The 19043-nt window shown below is 41.0% G+C and overlaps 1 long non-coding RNA gene across 1 annotated transcript in view; it reads right to left on the reverse strand.

The window, feature by feature from the left end:
* Window positions 1-7724: 7724 nt before the first annotated feature.
* LOC306641610 overlaps window positions 7725-19043 on the reverse strand; it is a 29301-nt gene continuing 17982 nt past the window's right edge. Inside the window, exon 4 of the long non-coding RNA XR_013758212.1 lies at window positions 7725-8137. This is a non-coding gene — a long non-coding RNA (uncharacterized lncRNA). The remainder of the gene's footprint in view (window positions 8138-19043) is intronic.

Consider the following 19043-nt stretch of genomic DNA (forward strand, 5'->3'; position numbering starts at 1 on the left):
TGCTGATTTTAAGTCCTTTGGGTATAGGCCAAGGAGTGGGATAGCTGGGTCAAATGGAGGGTCCATTCCAAGTTTTCTAAGGAATCTCCACACTGCTTTCCAGAGTGGCTGCACTAATTTGCAGCCCCACCAGCAGTGTATGAGTGTACCTTTCTCCCCACATCCTAGCCAACACCTGTTGTTGCTCGTATTCTTGATAATCGCCATTCTAATTGGGGTGAGGTGGAATCTTAGGGTGGTTTTGATTTGCATTTCTCTTATTACTAGAGATGTTGAACATTTTTCCATATGTTTGTTGATTGCTTGTAGATCTTCTTCTGTGAAGTGTCTATTCATTTCCTTAGCCCATTTGTCGACTGGATTATTTGAATTCTTGGAGTAGAGTTTTTGAGTTCTTTATAGATTCTGGAGATTAGCGCTCTATCTGAAGTATGATTTGCAAAGATATTCTCCCACTCTGTAGGCTCTTTCTTTGCATTGCTGATAGTTTCCTTTGCTGAGAGAAAGCGTTTTAGTTTGAATCTATCCCAGTGGTTGATTCTAGCTTTTATTTCTTGTGCTATGGGAGTCCTGTTAAGGAAGTCTGATCCTAGACCAACAAGGTGAAGATTTGGAACTACTTCTTCTTCTATAATCTGCAGGGTCTCTGGTCTGATTCCGAGGTCCTTAATCCATTTTGTGTTTAGTTTCCTGCATGGTGAGAGATATGGGTTTAGTTTCATTCTGTTGCATATGGATTTCCAATTCTCCCAGCACCATTTGTTGAAGACGCTATCTTTTCTCCATTGCATATTTTTGGCCCCTTTGTCTAGTATGAGAAAATTGTATTTATTTGGGTTTGTGTCTGTGTCCTCTATTCCGTACCATTGATCTACCTTTCTATTTTGGTACCAATACCATGTCGTTTTTGTTACTATTGCTTTGTAGTAGAGTTGAAGATCTGGTATTGCAATACCCCCTGTTTCACTCTTCCTGCTAAGGATTGCTTTAGCTATTCTGGGTTTCTTATTCTTCCAGATGAATTTCATGATTGCTTGCTCTATTTCTGTAAGGTACGTCATTGGGATTTTAATTGGAATTGCATTGAATGTGTGTAGCACTTTAGGTAGTATGGCCATTTTGACAGTATTAATTCTTCCTATCCAAGAACATGGAAGATCTTTCCATCTTCTAAGGTGTTCTTTAATTTCTTTCTTTAGTGTTCTGTAGTTCTCATTGTAGAGGTCTTTCACCTCTTTTGTGAGATTGATTCCCAAGTATTTTATTTTTTTCGAGGCTATTGTGAATGAGGTAGTTTTCCTAATTTCTCTTTCTGAAGATTCATCACTTATGTATAAAAATGCGTTGGATTTATGGGCATTGATCTTGTAACCTGCTACTTTACTGAATTCACTTATGAGTTCTAAGAGTTTTCTGGTGGAATTTCCAGGTTCCTCTAAATATATAATCATGTCATCAGCGAACAGGGATAGTTTGAGTTCTTCTTTTCCAATTCGTATCCCTTTAATTTCTTTGGTTTGTCTAATTGCTCTGGCCAGAGTCTCAAGAACGATGTTGAATAGAAGTGGTGAAAGAGGGCATCCCTGCCTTGTTCCAGTTTTTAGGGGGAATGCTTTCAGTTTTTCACCATTTAGAATGATATTAGCCATGGGCTTAGCATAAATGGCCTTTACAATGTTAAGGAATGTTCCCACTATCCCTATTTTTTCTAGTGTTTTGAGCATGAAGGGGTGCTGTATTTTATCAAATGCTTTTTATGCATCTATTGAAATAATCATGTGATTCTTGACTTTAAGTCTATTAATGTGGTGAATTACGTTTATTGATTTCCTGATGTTGAACCAACCTTGCATCCCTGGGATGAAACCCACTTGATCATGGTACACTATCTTTTTAATATGTTTTTGTATGCGATTTGCTAAAATTTTGTTGAGAATTTTTGCGTCGATGTTCATTAAGGATATTGGTCTGAAATTTTCTTTCCTTGATGAGTCTCTGTCTGGTTTAGGTATCAGGGTGATATTGGCTTCATAGAATGAGTTTGGGAGGGTTCCCTCCTCTTCTATTTTATGGAATACTTTGAGAAGTATTGGAATGAGCTCTTCTTTAAAGGTTTTGTAGAACTCGGCTGAGAACCCATCTGGTCCCGGACTTTTCTTTGTTGGTAGGCTTTTGATGACTTCTTCTATTTCAGTACTTGAAATTGGTCTATTTAAATTGTTTATGTCCTCCTCGTTCAGTTTAGGCAATTCATATGTCTCTAGAAACCTGTTGATGTCTTCGAAATTTTCTATTTTGTTGGAGTATAGATTTTCAAAATAGCTTCTAATTATGTTTTGTATTTCGATCCTGTCTGTTGTGATATTTCCTTGTTCATTCCGAATTTTAGTATTTGGGTTTTCTCTCGTCTTCTCTTTGTTAGTGTGGCTAAAGGTTTATCAATTTTGTTTATTTTTTCGAAGAACCAACTATTTATTTTGTCAATTTTTTGTATTGTTTCTTTTGTTTCAATTTCATTGATTTCAGCTCTGAGTTTAACTATTTCCTGTCTTCTACTACTTTTCGTGCTGTTCTGTTCTTCTTTTTCTAGGGCTTTGAGCTGTAGTGTTAGGTTGTTTATTTGTTGAGTTTTACTTCTTTTATTAAATGCGCTCCATGAAATAAATTTCCCTCTAAGTACTGCTTTCATAGTGTCCCAGAGATTTTGATATGATGTTTCTTTGTTCTCATTTACCTCTAAGAACTTTTTAATTTCCTTCCTAATATCTTCTGTTATCCATTCATCATATAATAGCATATTGTTTAATCTCCAGATGTTGGAATAGTTTCTGTGTTTTACTCTTTCATTTATTTCTAACTTCAATCCATTATGATCTGATAGAATACATGCTAGTGTCTCTATCTTCTTGTATTTGCTAACATTAGCTTTGTGGCATAATATATGGTCTATTTTAGAGAAGGATCCATGTGCTGCTGAGATGAAAGTGTATTCACTCTTGGTTGGATGGAATATTCTATAAATGTCCGTTAAGTCTAAATTATTGATTGTGTTATTGAGATCTATGGTTTCTTTGTTCAATTTTTGTCTGGAAGATCTGTCCAGTGGTGAGAGAGGTGTGTTAAAATCACCTAGTATTATTGTGTTGTGGTCTATTTGGTTTCTGAAATTGAGAAGGATTTGTTTGACATACATAGATGAGCCACTGTTTGGGGCATAGATGTTTATGATTGTTATATCTTGCTGATTTATGCTTCCCTTAAGCAGTATGAAATGACCTTCTTTATCCCTTCTGACTAACTTTGGCTTGAAGTCCACATTATCGGAAATGAGGATGGATACTCCAGCTTTTTTGCTGAGTCCATGTGCATGGTATGTTTTTCCCCATCCTTTCACCTTTAGTCTATGGGTATCTTTTTCTATGAGGTGAGTCTCTTGCAGGCAACATATTGTTGGATCTTTCTTTTTAATCCAGTCTGCCAGTCTATGTCTTTTGATTGATGAATTCAGGCCATTAACATTCAGGGTTATTATAGAGAAATGATTTGGTTTCCCGGTCATTTGGTTCATTTTTAAAATTTTGTTTATTTATTTGTTTGACACAACTTGTTTCCTCCTTTATTTGACAATTCCTTTAGGATAATTCCTCCCTTTGCTGATTTGCTTCTTTGTTTTTCATCTCTTCCTCATGGAATATTTTGTTGAGAATGTTCTGTAATGCTGGCTTTCTTTTTGTAAATTCTTTTAGCTTTTGTTTATCATGGAAGGATTTTATTTCATCGTCAAATTTGAAGGTAAGTTTTGCTGGGTATAAGATTCTTGGTTGGCATCCATTTTCTTTCAGGGCTTGAAAAATGTTGTTCCAGGCCCTTCTAGCTTTTAGGGTCTGGATTGAAAAATCTGCTGATATGCGTATTGGTTTCCCCCTGAATGTAATTTGGTTCTTTTCTCTCACAGCCTTTAAAATTCTGTCTTTATTTTGTATGTTAGGTATTTTCATTATAATGTGCCTTGGTGTGGGTCTGTTGTAATTTTGTGTATTTGGAGTCCTATAAGCCTCTTGAACTTGATTTTCCATTTCATTCTTCAGATTTGGGAAATTTTCTGATATTATTTCATTGAATAAATTGTTCATTCTTTTGGCTTGTTTCTCTAGGCCTTCCTCAATCCCAATAATTCTTAAATTTGGCCTTTTCATGATATCCCATAGTTCTTGTAGATTCTGTTCATGATTTCTTACCATCTTCTCTGTTTGTTCAACTTTGTTTTCAAGGTTAAATATTTTGTCTCCAATGTCTGAAGTTCTGTCTTCCAGGTGTTCTATCCTATTGGATATGCTTTCTATGGAGTTCTTAATTTGGTTTATTGTTTCCTTCATGTCAAGGATTTCTGTTTGGTTTTTTTTCAATATCTCTAACTCTTTATTGAAATGATCTTTTGCTTCCTGTATTTGCTCTTTTAACTGTCGATTGGTGCGATCATTCAATGCTTGCATTTGCTCTTTCATCTCATCGTTTGCTTCTCTGATCATTTTAATTATGTACATTCTGAACTCCTTTTCTGTCATTTCTTCTGCCATGCTATCATTGGGTTTTATTGATGTAACATCTAGATTTGTTTGCAGCATTTTCTTTCCTTGTTTTCTCATATTGTTCAGGTATCAGTGGACCGCTGAGATATTGCAGATTTCCTCTATTGACTTACAATGTCCCTGAAGATTTCTCTATATATCCCCCCTTAGCCTTCAGTAGGCTGAAGTCATGGAGGAAGTTGAGAATGCGGTGCTCCACAAGGAAGCTGCCTCTCTAGGAGTGGTGGCCTTCAGGTGGGGTATAATCCCTGCTAGTGGGCAGAGGTGCCTCCACTTGTTAACCAATGGTCATCCAAAGGGGACCTAGGCTGCGGGCTGAGACAAGGCCTGTTTGGGCCTGAGTCTCTGGTTTTACCGTCCTTGTGGGGAAACCTCACCCAGCAGGGAAGACTCACCCGGTGGGGAGGTCTCGCTGGTCAGTTCCCTCCTAGAGGTTCCCCTCAATTTACAGCTACCGCCTGGGCTGGGCTGCCTTCCTCTGCAAAGTTCCCAGGGTTCCGGCCCTACCTCCTTTGCCTGGGAGCCTCACCCTTCGCAGATGAATCTCCTTAGGTTGCCCCTCCTCAGAGAATTTGCCCACAGGCCTGGAACCTTCGCTCCGCCCTAAGGCTGTCTCTGTGAAGCTCTTCCACCCAGAAGCCTCCTAGATCCTGGGACCCTGCTCTGCACCTAATCGCCTGGCTGTGTGGCCCCTCCTCTGAGCAGCCACCTGTGGCCCCGAACAATCGCTCTGAGTCCCAGAGACCCGCCACAGGCCTCTTCCTCCAGACAGCTGCCCAGTATTCCGGTGCGGTCACTAGGAGTCCAAGAAACTCACTTCGTGCCTCCTCCTCCCACCAACCACCCGTAGACTGGGGCAATCAATCGCTCCGAGTCGAAGTGACCTTCCCCGTTCCTCCTCCTTCTCCAGATAACCCCCCGGGTGTTCAGGAGCAGTCCCTCTGAGTGGCTCTGAATCCACGTGACCCGCTGCACGGGTCCTCTGGGCAATCGCCCAGAGCTCTGGTGTAGCCACTCAAGACCAAGCGTCCCACCACGGTTCTCCTCCAGGCAGCCCCCCTGTGTTCAGGAGCTGTCACTTTAAGACCAAACAACTCACCACTCGCCTTCTCCTCTGAGCAGCCGCCTGGAGTGCTAATGCAGTCACTGCGAGTCCAAAGGACCCGCCGCGCTCCTCCTCCTCCTCCTCCTACTCCTCCGGGCAGGCCCCGGGGTTCAGAAGTGGTCAGAGTCCAAACAGCTCGCCACGCAGCCCCTTCTCTGGCAACCGCCTGTAGCTCTGGTGTAGTCACCCGAATCCAAGCGGCCGCGCTCCTCTTCCTCCTTCTCATCCTCCGGGCAGGCCCCGGGGTTCAGAAGCGTCGTTCTGAGTCCAAACAGCTCGCCGCGCGGCTTCTCCTCTGGCAACCGCCTGTAGCTCTGGTGCAATCACTCCGAATCCAAGTGGCCACGCTCCTCTTCCTCCTCCTCAGGGCAGGCCCCGTTGTCCTGAGTCCACACAGCTCTCCTCGCCACTCTTCCCCTGGGCAGTCGCCGGAGCCCCAGTGGTTGCTCCGAGTCCCAGCGCTGTGCTGAGCGGCCTCCTTTACGGCGCTCCCAGCTGTCCGAGTTCACTGCTCCAGCGGGGGGAGGGGCGTCTTGCCGGCAGCTCTACTTCACAAAGTTTCCTGCGTTCCGGGACCACCGTCCCATCCGGTATGCCTCCCCAGGGGGTGAGAGTCACCCGGCTGCTTTGAGTTGGTCCCAAGCGTCTCAATATCTCCTCTTTTGAATCCTGAGTCCTGGAGCAACATGAAATGCAGCCACCCTCTAGGCCGCCATCTTGAAACCTCCTCTATTTATTTTTTGAGACAGGGTATCACTAAGTTGCTTAGGGCCTCACTACATGGCTTAGGTTGATTTCAAACTTGTGATCCTCCTGTTGCAGCCTCCGGAATCACTGGGATTACAGGTATGTGCCACCACATCTGGCTAGTGGCATTTCAATACATATGTACTATATGTAATGGGATAACTAGCATGTCTATTACCTCGGATATACATCATTTCTTTGTGTTGGGAATACACAAAAACATATGCCATTTGATTTCAAATGCCCCTCTATTTGCTATTTTAAAATAGTTAATTAACTATTGTCAACCAGTCATTCCACTGTGCTGTAGAACATCAGAAGTTATTCTTTTTGTCCATCTGCACCCCTGTGCCTATTAAACATCCTCTCTCCATCCCTCCCTCCCCCATACACTTCCCAAACTTTGGTAATTGCTAATTTGGTAATTTTTTCAAACTTTTCATAATATACATGGAACTTCATGCACAGGTATATTGTTATTCAAAAGAAAATTGGGTTCTTTGTACAAATTCTTTATAACATGATTTTTTTTCTTAAAATAATATTTCATGAGTTAATATTTCCTCACTGAGTTCATTGAGTTAAGGTTGGTTGAACTTTCAGGGCAAGGGAGGAGATGGCTTTAGAGTGTTCTGAGATGTCGATGCCACACCACTTTCCTGCAGATGGTAATACTGCACAAGGTCCCCTCGCTGCAGTTGAGGACGGTCTTTTCCTTGACATACTGACACTGAAGATCCAAAACTTGCAGGAAAAACATTCTTCACAAGTACCTTTGGCTATGTCTTTAGAATGGTTACATTTCTTTAAAGAAAGCCCTAAAGGGTAAAAGATGAAGTGTGTGTGCACGTGTGTATCTTAATTATTCTTCAAGAACATGATCTTTAGTGGGCGCATCTATTCCATGATACAGATGTATCGTAATTGATTTAGCCAATTCCCCTGTTAGATAACTCACCTCCCCCATTCTTTCAGAATTATGAATAATTCTGCCATAAATCTATACATGCATAAACAGTGTGATTTAATTTTAAGCACTAGCTAAAATTAGTCAGAAATTTGTCAGAAAAAGACTAGCATTTAAAAGTTCATGGGAGGGAGTTTAGGGGACATGGTCACAGTTTAGGTGGTGGCTTCCTTAAGAACAGTGCTATGGGTGGGATGTTGACTGTCCCCAAACCCATGTTCTAAAGGTTTGGTCCCCAGCACGGCAGTATTCGAAGACAGTAGGACCTTTAAGAGGTCGAGCATGGAGAGAAGTCAGCCTTGGGGAAGGCCCTTGAAGGGGATTGTGGGGCCCTGCTCCCTTCCTCTTCTCTTTCACTTCCCAGCCATGCAGTGAGCAGTCTTATTCCATCACAATCTCCCACCATGATGTGCTGCCACAGGCCCCAAACAGGACCAACTGATCATAGACTGGAACCTCTAAAACTATGAGAAAAATAAAGCTTTTCTCTTTATAATTTAATTATCTTAGGTATTTGTTATCATGATAGAAATCTATCACAAACAGAAAGGCCACATGCTGGTGCACACGGCTGTAGAGGAAGGAACACTGCAGCAGCAGCAGGTCCACACTGAGTGGAGGACCAAGCTGATATTTTGCCTCTTCTTGTCCTGCAGTGATTCATTTGTGGTCTCCCAGGCAGATCAGCAACTCACCAAGATACTGGTCAGAAAAAGGCTGAATTTGTCTCTGCAAAGAGAAATCAGAGTTACATCAGATTTCAGAGTTCTATTTTCTTTTTCCTTCAGGCAACATTTTGCAACATTCTCTACTTAACAGTACATGGAATAAAGGGGTACATTTCAAGTTTTCTCTGGAGTCAGATATTGGTGAGGAGAGATCTGAGTTTAAACCAGACTGCAGGGTGAACTGTACCAAAGGATCCTGGTCACAATTAGTAGCAGAGACAGCCTCTCCTCATGGCCTGTGAGTGACAAGGCTGACAAGGACAAAGATGGTGCGTCACAGATGCTGTGAGGGTCAGCTGGGATTCCTATGGATCCCTTAGGATCTCTTTCCAATCTGCAGGCTTCTCCCTGGTTCCAGAGTGCCTTTGTTTCTAGCAGATTCTACCTAGCCCTCTTTTGGTGAGGACAATTGCAGAGGTATGATTTATACCCCAGAACTTTCCTATAAGATCAGCCTGTGGCTTTGCCTAAAGTTACTCTTGCTTGTCATTTTCTCCTTCCCAGCAGTTTTCCAACCTCTTCCTCTTCTCTCAGGATAAACTTCATAAATAAACCACTTACATATAAATATATATGTTCCCATCTCTGCATCTGCTCCTGGAGAACCCAACCTAAGGCACTGTGTTCCCAAGATGTAAAGTTTAAAAAAAAAAAAGTTCTTGCCTCTTGCATTGGCTTAAACCAGCATCCAGAGAATGGAGGATGATCAGGAGAGAAAAAAAATTGTCTCAATGTGCATGAGCTGGGGTGGGGCCTGCCAGGATTGTGTTCAATATCCACAGAAGAAGATACATCAATATCCCTTCCCAAGTAAGGAGTAAATTGAAATCCCTACCTCATCTCCTGCTTCATACCTACCCTATCACTCTAGGCTGAGCTTCTTAAATGTGCTATACCCCACAACCAGGATTTGTTGGGAAGGAAAGAAATAAGAGGGTCAATATGAGATGTCTTCATAGAGCATGAATTTCACTTGAGAGTTTTGGGGGTAAAGTGTTAAGCCCTTTAGATAGTAAATAACGTGAAGCATTGGTTTTATTTTACAAGCCAATACAGAATTGAATGTAAAATTCAAATGAATATTAAAAATTTAAAGTTGATGTTTTATGGACTACTTGGGAATTTACTCAAGAAATTCAAGTGAAAAAGTTCTTTCTCCTTCCCTATCAGGAGGATCTCAGTACTTTGGAGATATCCAATATTGACATTCTCTTTCTTCTTTAGTAACAGAAGCCAGATTTTACTGGAAAGCCCAATTGAAATCCACAACTACCACCAATATATTTCCCAGGGCCCCTTTAAAGATGGGGTGGGTAGACAAGTGCCCACTTTGGCCAATGAGACCTAAGTAGAAATCACTGAATGGACTTCAAAGATAGAAAAATACTTACAAGCTGATGGATTTAGCTGTGAGCTTCATTTTGACCTTGACATTTCTCCTTAGTCCTTCCTAGAAGGGGCTACAGTCCCCATCTCAACTTCTGCTTCTGGAGAAATAAATGCTAAGAGCCAGTTGAGAGTTGGCTCTGACATCCTTGAGTCTTTGAACCATACCCTCACATGGCTATTTCTGAGATTCTCGCATCAAGAGAGAAAAACATAATAAAACACCTAATTCATTGAAACCACTGCTTTTCAAGTTTCTGTTATACCTGGTTGCAGTTCTTCATTAATATGTATCCAATGCTGGGGGAAATCTTTCAGTATCTCTCAGTCCTTTATGAGTTTTACTTCCTGTCAATATTTTGCCTCTTAGGAAAGGGTGGCTGTGTCTTCTAATGCTATCTTACCATGCTCCAAAGGCAGTCTTCAGTTCAGAGTCTGAAGGATGGAGAACATGCTGAGTGCCAGGAGGGAGAAAGAGCTCATCCCACTGGAGCTAAGAACAAAACCTGGGGTCTCCAGCCTTTCGGAAAACTCAGACTCAAATGACTTCTCTTGAGCCATCTTCTCACCTCCTCCAGCTGCCCATCTGAAGTCTGATAGAAGGCTCGTTCTTGGGCTGCATAGACCCGAGTTCTCTTCTGCTCATTACTAGCCATGCATCCCCTAGTTTCTTCCCACATTAAGCCCTATTCACATCTTTAGTGGTCTGAAGATAGTGATGTATGTAGAGCGCCTGGCACAAGAGCCTTCCATATAATGTGTATGCAATGTATTTCTTCCACCTTAGGGCTCCCGAATGCTAATTTTATCCTTTTATCAACTGGACCAAAATGTTTGGGCACGGGGAAGGTGGTTGCCTGATAGCATGTCTTTTTCTCCCAGCTTTGTGCTCCTACAAACAACTCTGATGGGTAGAAGAAAAAGCTTCAGGGAACACGCAGATTGGAAAGGGCAGCCCACACCAGGAGATAGGAGTGAAGAGTGAGCATAACTGAAGCTCAGAGAAGTCAAGTGAGATGATTTTATAGAGAAACAAATGCAGACGCAGACTGAGATTTCTCTGCCACTGGGAATTTGGGGGCAGTTCACCCTTCCCTTACTCTATGCAGTCTGAATCTTACTCTGCTATTGTCTGAATCTGTGCTGGCTTCTTATTGTGTTATTTATACTGCAAATTTTTTCTGAGAAAATAACTGATCTTTAATTTATTGATTCATTGAGTCATTCATTTCTGAGACGTTAGTATCTTATCCATTTTGTGAAAAGAGTCAAGTGATACAATAGAACTCAGATTCCAGCTCTACTACCAACAAGCTGTGTGACTGGAAAATTCATTTCCTCTCCAACATGGAAGATATGAAGGTTCAATATGAAGGTTCTTATCACGGCCCATTTTAAAACAAACAGCCTTTTGTAGAGAATAATATATACTCATGTATGCACCAATAAGCTTTATTAAAACTCAGCATCTCACCATATTTGCTTCTTAAAAATAAAATAAATTACAAATATAATTTGTACCATACTCCTTATTTTCCTCCCTAAAGGAGGCCATCATAATCTGAATTTGCTGATTTGCTGGATTTTATTCCTATACGTGTGTGTGTGTGTGTGTGTGTGTGTGTGTGTGTGTGTGTGTTGCTGAGGATCCATCCCAGGACCATATGCACTTCTGCCTGCAAGGCAAGCACTCTACCAGAGAGCTACACCCTCCACCTGATGCATGTTCTCACACTCAGGGGCTTATTCTCATCTACATTCCAAAATCCAAAAAGTTCTGAGAAACAGAACTTTTATAGGCAAACTTGTGACAAACTCATTTGGAACCAAAACCTAAACTGACCTCAAGTTCTTTACGGACTACCTATATCTCATTTTAAGTTCTATTCAGATATTTCACTTAGAAATATTAATATATTTGAACATGGTATTTTTCCCCTACAACTTCATGTGATGTTTCTGAATTCAGAACAACTCAGAATATCAAAACATGCCTGGCCCCCAAAGATTTAGGATGGGAATTGTGCCTGCATAATACTATATACATACCACTCTATTATATCAAAATTGCACAAATTATTTATTCATTTTGTCTATTGGTAGGCATTGTGAATGTTTCCATTTTTTTTTATAAACAGTGCTGAATGAACACACATGTTCATGTGGACAACAGAATCTTCCTAAAAGATACCCAGGGAATCCATATCTTCAAGTTTAATGGTACTCCATTACTGTCCAAAATAGTGAATCAATTGATTCTTTCATCAGTAACATAGTAGAGGTCCTGTTGCTCCCTTTCTTGACAACATTTGGCATCATTGGATTCTTTTTTCCATTTTGCCAGTTGATGGGTAGGCTCAGGGGGAGCCCAACCAATAGAGCTACTTCTTTTCAAGTTCTGGCCAACTTGGGAATAAGACAAAGGACTTAACAAAAAGAGAAAGAGGAAGAGAGAAAAAGATGAAACTTGCAAGTTTGTTTTTAGTTGTGTTTCATCCCATAGAAACATGTGAGCCAAAAGCCCCTCAGCCAGATAAGTCATTCTATCTCCATTGGAGAAACAGGGCAGGAGACATGAAGTCATAAATATTTAGGAAAAAAATCTCCCTTCCTAAAGAAAACAGGAATAAGGAAGGAACATTTGTCATTTCATTTTTTTGTGCATGTGCATTTCTCTGATTACTACTGAGTTGTGCAAATTTTCATGAGTTTATTGGCCATTGAAGCTTTCTCTCCTGGGAATTGCATATTCATATTCTTTGCCCATTTTTCTATCGTGTTGTTTGACTCTATCTTTACAGACATAATTTATGTACTCTGAATACCAAAATTTGTCAGCAATACACATTACTAATACAGTCTCCTAGTCTTTGAGCTGTGTTTTTTCTTATTTATGATGAAATAGAAGAATATGAAAATGGAAGTTTTCTGTTTTAATGTAGTCAGATCCTTTATTAATTCTCTTCTTTGAGGGTTATGGATTTTGTATCTTAATAATTCCTTTGCTGGTAGTAGCAAGAATTCTGGGATGTGTGTGTGCTAAGCTGCCTGGGCCATACTCCAAGGAAGGGAAGTGAAAGTCTCTAGTTTTGAGGACCAGACTGGAGAAGAGGGAGGATGTGGGAGGAGAAGACAGAGCTGGTGGACTGCCAGCTTCCCACTCCCCAGCTGTTCCTGAACAGCTCAGCTTTCTAGAATTCCACTTGGTTTAGCCCCATGGCCCAAGAGGCTCCCAGGTGGCATCCCCTGGCCTCCAGGGTAGCAGAGCTCCTCCTGCCACAGAAACCAATAGTCCAAGGAAGACTTTTGTCCTCAGGGTCAGCAAGGGGCTCCCAAGAAAGAAAGCCCAAGACTCAAGTGGCCCATGGTAAGGACCACCCACAGGAAAATGACTGGACACACTACAGGTAACTCTAAATTTTTATTTACATGGTCCTCTTTCTCCACTAAGGGAAAAGAGACTCTGTTCTAATCTATTTAGACTACTGTGACAAAATAGCTAAGACTGGATAATTTATGAACAACAGAAATTTATTGCTCACAGTTCTGAAGGATGGGAAATCCAAGATCAAGGTGCCAACAGATTGTTTAGTGAGGACCCATTCTTCATAAATGGTGGCTTCTTTCTGCATCGTAATGTGGCAGAAGGGCAAAAGGGCTCCCCCAAACTGCTGTTAACAGGTCCTAATCCCATTCTCTGCCCCTATGACCTATTTACCTTCTGAAGGTTCCAGCTGTTAATACAATTGCCTTTATTATTAGGTTTCAATATGGGAACTTTCAATTCATTTGGAGTTATCTTCTCATGGCCTGCCTCTGAGCATTAGAAATGAGGACACAGGTCCTGTGTCCATCCAGATAAGCGACCCGAGGAGACCTAGGTGAGCTTGTGAATCCAGAGCTGATGATCTGAAATGGTTGTGAGGACAAGCCATCTCCTAGAACAGGATGTGATAAGGAAGAACTCGTTGAGTTTACATGCAGAGGGAAATTTTCTCTGTTCACATATTCCCTGAGGGATGCATAATGAAATTGTCTCTTTTATTTGCAACTGTGTCCTGAAGCCCTGACACCTAGGCTGAGTCACCACCTTCCTCTTCCTACCTTCTATCAGCAGCTGAGCTCAATCAATGTGTCCAATCAGCAGCTGAACTGGTCTGAATCTGTGGGCGGTGAATGAAAAATCTTTGGGTGCCTTCTTCATCCAGCATGGGCTCGCCATCCCTCCAAGGACAGTTTCATGGTGTTTTATAGTGTGTCCTGTCAGTCTCATCCTCTGTGCCTAAACCATCACAGCGAGGAATTTCTTCTCTTTCTAGCCCCTTTTCTCCACTGAACTCTTTCTCATTTGCATCACAACTCAAATGGTTATTCTCCACATTTAGTAGATCTCTGGTGTTGCTACTTGAGAAGCCAATGATTTCTCATCTGCTTCCACCTGACTGTGACCCACCAACCCCAGCACCTGTGTTCTCTCTCAGTGAACCCAATGGAACCAAGGGATATATATGAGTGGTCTAGGAACTATGGTGGGTTTCCCAAAGATTCGAGAAATTGAATGGAAATTCCCTTAATATAATGAGTAGGAACCATGAATACAGTTTCATATAATAAAAATGTACTTCTATAATGGTAATCTTGTGTTTTACTGCCACATAAGAGTGCCAACTAAAACTCTGCTCACCCTCCCTTATCTTCTTTCTACCATCTTCACGCTGGACTTTGACCAGTAGGTGGATTTAATTACATGGATGTACACACAGGCAAGCTCATAAGACACACTAACTCACTCTAAGCTATTTGTTTTCAATTACAAAGTTACCAAAAATGAATCAATGAGTGTTTGGATGGATGGATGGATGAATGGATGAGTCAGTGAAAGACCAAAGGAATGAATGAATGAGGACAAAGGGGAGGACTGTTGACAGGAAGACACTCAGTAACAGAAAATACCAAAAGACTAGAATTCTTAATATACCCCAACTGTTCAGAACATCAAGGAAACGTGGGAGCCAGAAAAATATGCCATTTCAATTCAGCAGTATGGAGTATCTGATATAATCCAAAAAAAGTAAGAAAATAAAAGAATAGGGAGAGCACAAAGATGGAAAAAAGGAAAAGAGGATTTAAAAAGTGGGCAGGGCTGGGGCTATAGCTCAGTGGCAGAGCACTAGCCTGGCATGTGTGAAGCACTTGGTTTGATCCTTAGCACCACATAAAAATAAACAAATAAAATAAGGCATTCTGTCCATCTACCACTACAAAAATTTTTTTAAAAATTATTCATCCACAAAGAAGAATAAAATTATGGCATTTGCAGGTAAATGGATGGAGTTGGAGAATATCATGCTAAGTGAAATAAGCCAATCCCTAAAAACCAAAGGTTGAATGATCTCTCTGATAGGTGGTTTATGATACATAAGGCAGGGGGAGGTAAGGGAAAAATGGAAGAAGGATGGATTGTGTAGATGGAAATGAAAGGTGGGGAGGGGGCAGGGAAAGGAAAAATAAAAGAATGAGATAAGCATCATGACCTATGTACATGTATGATTATGCAAATGGTATGACTCTACTCCCTGTACAACAGAGAAATGATAGTTGTACTCCATTTGTGTATAATGAATCAAAAATTAAATAATTAAAAAATTAAAAACATAAAAATAAAAAATGGGGAACTCAATGAGCTGTTAATGTAGGTAATTGCAGGATAAACTAACAGGCAATACTGCAGATTTAGATTCAAGTATTTCCAAGTGCTTCATATGTGTCAAAACGGGTTCACACATAGCAACACATTTAATACATTATTCTTGGGAGAAGGGCATTAGTCTTTTTACAAATAACCAAATCAAAAGCTTTAAGAAATCAAGACTTGCCTGACCTAAGAGTCATGAGCCTAAGAAGGTGTTTCAGGGCAAATGAACCTAATGCAAGTGGTGGCTGCAGGGGACACAGCTGGCTGGCCATAGAATGAGCATCACTGGAGTTCAGGAACCCCATCCTGTCTCAAATTCAGTGAGTCACTTACTGCTTTCCCTCCTAGGTGACACCTCCAGAAGTCACATGCACATACACTCAATCCCTCGGAGTTAAACCCTCCTGCATGCTCTGGAAGTGCTAGGAGACCTTGAAGAGAAGATCCTCATCCCTAGAGAGCTTTAGGATGGCTCAGCAGACAAAACTGACATCATAAAGCAGAGACAAAGTGGACCTAAAACAGGGGACCGAAAGATATGGTTCAGCCAGGCGCTGTGGTGCATGCCTACAATCCCAGCACCTGGGGAGACTGAGGCAGGAGGATCTAGAGTTCAAAGCCAGCCTCAGCAAAAGCGGGGCACTAAGCAACTCATCAAGACAAAATAGGGCTAGGGATGTATTTCAGTGGTCCAGTGCCCCTGGGTTGAATCCCCGGTGGCGGCCCCCCTGCAATAAAAGAAAGGTATGGTTCAGACACTATTTATTGTTCTGAAGAAAGAGGGGCCTGTAATGAACCCAACACTCATGGAGGAGGTGAAGGACACTTGGAGGATTTAGATTGGTAGAAGAAAGGAGCTCCAGGGAAAAGAGACCAACTGAATGAAAGTAAGGATAAACCTGGTGTTTGGAACACAACAAAGATGTTATCCTGGAAAGGGCCCAGGAATGGTGGAAATAAATGGACATGAAATGGAACTGGGCTCGCAAGGGCCTTCGCAGTCATACAGAAGTAATCCAGGTTAGCCTGGATGTCAGTTGCTGACATGACGTTCCCACTCCCCACTGCAATATTGATGAAGATGAGGAGAGTGGGCACTCACTAGAACAGAGTTTGTAGAACTGGATGGAGAAGACCAGTCAGAGGCAGATGGGAGAATATCTGCCTGGACACAGACAGAAGGACTCTCATTTTGGAATATCAGAGAAGCAGGCAGGAGGGGCTGAAGAAGAGATTGCATCAGCCCACGGGATGGAGGAGAGTGCCACTGCTAGATGTGGGGACTGGGCTGGGGGCTCTGCTCCTCGATTTGTTGCCCAAAGACAGATCTGGAAAGAAAATTTGCAGGTAGTTAAAGGAACAAATAGAGGGTTGTCACAGTGAACTGTACACCCATCTGTGGACATACACCAGGTGTGGGTGGATCCCTGGGGCTCTGAGAGTAAACCAGAGCTCAAGACAGGACCAGTGAACACAGGCTGTTATGTTATTAAGGAGCCATCATGTGAAAGACTTAGCACTCAGATCTCTGGAAGTGATTTTCTACAAAAACCAAAGGGAAAATTGGGAACAGGACTTGGCATTCTCCAAAGGAGCCAAAAAGAGAGGCCTGCATAATGCAGAGTGAAAGGGGAAATGATCTGTGATGAAAAGATAGCAGATATACTGGACACTAAGGAAGGTAAGACAAAGTACAGGGAAATCAAGCATGTAGTAGCAGATTTAAAAATCACATTAGTAGCAAATATCTCCCCAAAGATCATCTGCAAATCTCAAGGAGAAAATAGAGCTTTACAATAGAAAGTCCAATTGTCAATACCTCCACATGATCAAACTTAGTATCATTGATTTTGGAACAGGAATATACAAATATACAAAGAATATAGCATCAGTAAGAAGTATTGCCACAGTTTGGATATGAGTTGTACACTAAAATCTAATGTGAGACAATGCAAGAATGTTCAGAGGTGAAAACATTAGATTGAGACTGTAACCTAATCAGTGGATTAATCCACTAAATGGATTAATTGGGTAGTAACTACAGGCAGGTAGGATGTAGCTGGGAGAAGTAGATCACTGGGGTCATGCCTTTGGGGTTTATATTGTGTCCCTGGCATTTTTCTCTCTCTCTCTCTCCCCCTCCCTCCCCACCCCCTACTCCAGGCTGCCACGAACTGAGCAGCTTTCCTCCTACGCTCTTCCATGCCCTTCCACCATGATGCTCTGTCTCACTCACTGCAGGACCAGAGCTCGGAGTTGGCCAGCCATGGACTGAACCTCTGAAACTGAGCCAAAATAAACTTTTCCTCCTCAAAGTTGTTCATGTTGGGTCTCTTGGTCTTTTGGTCACAGTAACGATAAGCTGACAAATATAAATATTCTTGTCAAAAATATTTGAGCAGAATCTAATCACACCTTTGAATCTGCTTCTACTTTCTACTTTTTTTTAAAGATACATAATCTTCTTAAACAAGTTTACCAAGTTGGCAGGATAAAGACTATAAGGTAAATACACAAAAATCAATTTTATTTCCATATATTATCAGTGAACAATCGGAAATTTAAAAAAAAAAAAACTACCATTTACAATAGCATCAAGAAAAGAATGAAAGGAAGGGAGGGAAGAAGGAAGAAAGGAAGAGAGAGCTGGGTGTGGTGGCACACACCTGTAATCCTAGCAACTCTGGAGGCTGAGGCAGGAAAATGGCAAGTTTGAGGTCAGCTCTGGCCACTTATTGAGACCCTGGCTTAAAATAAATTGTAATAATGGATGGAGATGTAGCTCAATGGTAGAGTAGCTTTGGATTCTATCCCCAATGGGCTATACATCTAGCAAAATATATGTAAACATGCATGCTGAAAAATCTCATGTTATTGTGAAAGACTTTTTAAAAGACCTAAATAAATGAAGATATATACCATATTTATGAACTATAAAATCCAATATTATTAAGATATCAATTCTTCTCAAACTGATTTAAAGATTCAATACAATTTCATCTAAATCCTAACAGTATATTTTGTAGATATTGGCAAATTGAGTCTAAAATGTTTATGGAAAGGTAAAGGAATAAAATAGCCAAACAATTATGAAAAACAAAAATGATGTTGGTGGACTAACACTACCTGATTTCAAGGCTTACTTTAAGGCTGCAGTGATCAAAAAGGTGTAGCATTTGTGAACAGGTGCATAGATCAGTGTAACGGAGTCCCAAAATAGGCACATGCGATATCGAAAAACTGATTATTTTTTTCAAAGGTGTAAAGACAAAAAGCATGATCTTTTCAACAAATTTTGCTGTAATGACTACATGCAAACTTTGCCTATTCCTCACATCTTATATTAATTTAACCTCAAAATGTGGGCCTAGATGTAAAACTATAAAAATTTTGAAGGAAAATAATGAAGAAAATCTTTGTGAACTTGTTAGGACAACATGCTTAGCTACAACACAAAAAGTAATAATCTGTAAAAGAAAAATATTTACAAAATGGACTTTATCATTATTAAACATTTTCACTGTGCAAATGATACTGTTAATAAAATGAAATTACAAGTCATACATAGACTTGGAGACAATATTTTGAAATATCCTTTCTGACAAAGAACTTCAATTCACAATATATAAGAAACTCTCGGGGGGGAGGGAAGGGTTAGTTTTAGGGTTAGAGTTAGGGTTAGGGAGGGGGGCAAGTATGGAGGAAGGAAGCACTGTATAGAGGGTAAAGAGGGGTGGGAGGGGTGGGGGGAAGGGAAAAAATAACAGAATGAATCAAACAACATTACTCTATGTAAATTTATGATTACACAAATGGTATGCCTTTA

This window comes from Sciurus vulgaris (assembly GCF_902686455.1).
Source record: "Sciurus vulgaris genome assembly, chromosome: 12".
Taxonomy (NCBI): domain Eukaryota; kingdom Metazoa; phylum Chordata; class Mammalia; order Rodentia; family Sciuridae; genus Sciurus; species Sciurus vulgaris.